This window comes from Ornithodoros turicata, chromosome 3 (assembly GCF_037126465.1).
Source record: "Ornithodoros turicata isolate Travis chromosome 3, ASM3712646v1, whole genome shotgun sequence".
Lineage (NCBI taxonomy): Eukaryota > Metazoa > Arthropoda > Arachnida > Ixodida > Argasidae > Ornithodoros > Ornithodoros turicata.
In genome coordinates, this window is record NC_088203.1 from 92,597,737 (window position 1) to 92,601,507 (window position 3,771).

Consider the following 3,771-nt stretch of genomic DNA (forward strand, 5'->3'; position numbering starts at 1 on the left):
ATTCAACAATCTTGCATATCCAAGTACTACAAAGTGACCTACATTTCGCGACTGCGGACATTTCAATGCCGACAAGTGCCGATGTCAGCACTTCGAATTGTGAGAATAAAGAAGCTATGCGAAACCCACGCCGGACTTCACAAAAGACTCATCTCAAATATTTAAGTCCTTCCCCGCCCATAGTTTTTCGTTTCGCGCCGATCGTGTACACCGGGAGCATTTTTTTCTCCTTCTTTTTTTCTTTTTGCAGAAGACGGTCCGTAGCGTAGCCTCCATGGTTGCCAGACCATCTGACCTGTGATTACAGCAACCGCGCGAGTCAAAATCACAACAGCTCGAGGCTTTGTTCGAGAGCAGAGTTTCTATATGGGTGCAGATCCCTGAAACGTGCTCGTGTATGCTATCCGCCTCTTACAGAACGCTATTTGTTACTGCTTCCGACATCAGCACGGAACTATAGTGCTCTACGGCTGTTGTGTCATCATCACTTCTCCTTGATTTATTGTTGTTGTTGTTACGGCAGTTGTGTTTATGATATGTGGTGCGACTATAGTTTTTTCGGCAACGCTTCGAACCGTGCATGCCATGAGGAATTCTCTTCAATATGTACGCTCTAAAAAGAGAGGTAAGATGAGTTTAGAGACAATATGCAGTTCTGGGGATTACATTTTGGGCCAGGAGATTAAAATGAGGAGTAACTGCAATCCAGGGGACTAAAAGCTGTAATTGCTTCCCAATTTTCTCCCTTTTGCTTAGGGTGTACGCAACTCACCATCATTTCATGTAGGTAGATTCTGTCCATTTGATCCTATTATATGTTAGGAAATGTTGGTGAATTCCATTTCCAAGTCCTGTGACATTTTTTTCTGCTTTTTATACGTCCTTCAAAACAGATGTAACCAAACGTTTGTCGTAATGTCAAGTCTTCTTTTTTTCCTCTTGTTTCTTTCTGTTTCTTTATTTCAACATAGTTTGTGTCGTGTCATTTTTTGTAGTATACTGTACTGTACTGCACTGTATTGCATTACCAACGTGACCTAGGATGTGTGCGCCCATGCTATGGCCCCTGTGGCCGTTATTGGGCACCAACATTATCATTATAATTTCTACACTTCGCAAAAACGTGTGAAATTTCGGACTCCACCCTTGCCACAAAGGGACTAATGTTTGTTTTTCGGGCGACCCGATGCATTGCGAGAACCGTTAGTCCCTTTCAGGATTAAATGCGCTGAAGTTTATGCGAAGTCTAGGGACTATGTTCCTTACTGGGCCGTAAACTTTTGGGCCGGGGGACGGGAATGGCGAGTGATAACAATATATCCTATAGGTAATGTTCCGCGATTTCGGTTTTTATTTTTGGCCGGATTCGGCGTATATGTTTTTCGATGTTTACGGATTTTCACGAAATCGCCGTTTTTCGATGTTTTTCCTGGCGTGTACATAGTTTACGGTACAGTTATCGGCGAATAGAAATCACAATGTAATTCCGCACGACGCTCATTCGACATGGCGTCGTTCGCTGCGGTGGTGTTTTACGGCTAACGAAAAAGTAAACTGACATTTTTCACAACCATTCGTGTTTCTGTATGGTTTTCTGATCTGCATCAACAACTTGCAGGGCATGTGCAGCAATTTATCTCTGTTATTGTCCTGGAATGTCCCTCTGTATTCGGTGTTTTTAGATTAAAACCGAATGAGGGAAAATTTACCCGACGTATGTTTTTCGGTGTTTTTCGATTCAAACCGAAAACGCGGAACCTTTTCCTATAGGGTCCAAAAGCTGTAATTGCTCTCCAGCTTTCTGGATTTAGATTGGATTGGAAAAAGAAAGAAAAATATGGAGAGGTTAGTCCCGACCCATTCAGAACTGGCTACTCCAAAACGTTATTGTGGGTGAAAAAAATAGAGCTAGAAAAAAGAGAAAAACAAACAAACAAAAACAAAAAAGGAAAGGGGTAGACGGGGCATAAAGGAAAACGGGGGAAGGGAAAGGGGGGGACGTTAGGCACCGAGAAACACTCACTGCACAATGTCAGATACAGTGCGAACACAGAAGTTGTCACAGAGTGTCAAGCAGGTTCTAAGCGTTAAGGAAGTCCACAATAAAACATTATTATTATTATTATTATTTCCACACTTCGCACAAAACTTATCCTCCCCATTGTGTGTCCCGAGAAGGTTAAATACTGCAGCCAATTGGGCCTGTTGGGTATTCATCATTAAAATCGGTAAAACAGTGCAATACGGGGACTAAAAGACGACGAAACACACTGAATCATTGGTGTTGGAACTGCAGTGCTTCAGTGTGTCTCGTCGTTTTTTTAGTCCTCGTCTCATTGCACTGTTTTACCAATTTTAATACCAAGAAGGTGTGTCCCTTACCGTGTATTCACACGAAGGACATTCCCCAGAAAACAGCGGAAAATGAAAAAAAAAAGTCATAGCGTTCTGCTGTCACGTGAGCGCGTGCACTCAACGTCGTGTCTTCACGTAAACTGCTAACCGTGGGGAATATCCACAACCACAAGATATTCCGTAGCAGACGACAGGAAAGGAAGCTGACGGTGTCGTCTGCCTAGTGTCGTCTGCGAAGTGTCGTCTGCTATGAATGGCGCCATGTGAATGCTGGACATAACATGGGATGCGACGGAATCTCGGCTCTGTGGGCAGTGTTTTCGCTTTTCCTTCCACTAGAATCTTCCGTGAGGTTGTCCTCCGTGTGTATACACGGTTAATCGTTCGTCCTCTGTTTGCTGCGAACCGGAAGCGTACGTTAGGCAAACAGATGACGTCACAGAATCCTACCGTCGATTCCTTCCTTCACCCGGTTTACCTTCGCTATAATTCGTACGCAGACCTTGCTCGCGCTGAACTCGTCGATAGAGTAGGCGGTTATTATCTAGTGATCATGGTGCGAAATATAAATAGCGAGGGATAACGTAATGCGATTGTTCGATGCCTAATAAGGCACGAAGAACGAAATAATAAATGTGGTGCTTGTGCCAGCAATTTTGCTGCGCAGACGCTCCAACTAAGCCCCAGCTAATTCATAAGGTTATATAAGACACAACATATTGTTAAGTCACGCTATATGAGAGGGAGGCCGCTTCCTGAGACATAGACGCGCCACTATATGTGCAAGAACTATAGGGTGTAGCAGAGTTCTAGTAGTTGTGTGCAGTCTTTCAGTTTGCTCTTACTTCTTTTGTCAAACAGTTCGAAAACGAAAGTGACAGAGGCAACGTACAAAACGAAAAAAAAAAGAAAAAGAAATCAGTGACAAGTAGTGGACTGCCCGGTTCACTAAAACCGGCATCTCATCATCTCAAAATAAGGTTGTTGTTGCCATTCGCTAATACCGTTCAATATTTTTTTTAAATTTTTCAGTCACTCAATCACCGTTCGCTTAGCAAATGTCCTTAAACTTTGCGAAATTTGGCAGTAACCATACCGTTGTTTCCTAACACCAATAATAATAATAATAAAGGAAGAACTCGAAAATAATAAACAACGGCACCTCAATGGCTAGCAGCCATGTTTTCCTGGAGCAGGACATTTAGTGCAAGTTTTATTTATAATTTACATTTGTAGTTGATTTATAATTATATTTATTTACGAGTACGAAAGGTACTGTCACCCTTAGTAGCTGCCTAGGTAGACATATCTCACTCAGTACAAAGATAACAACACGGCTTATGCCCGACAACGTTGACGACCGATAGGAAATTGAAACAAATGAGTGTAGATCTCCGCACCAACTGTTGACTTCCC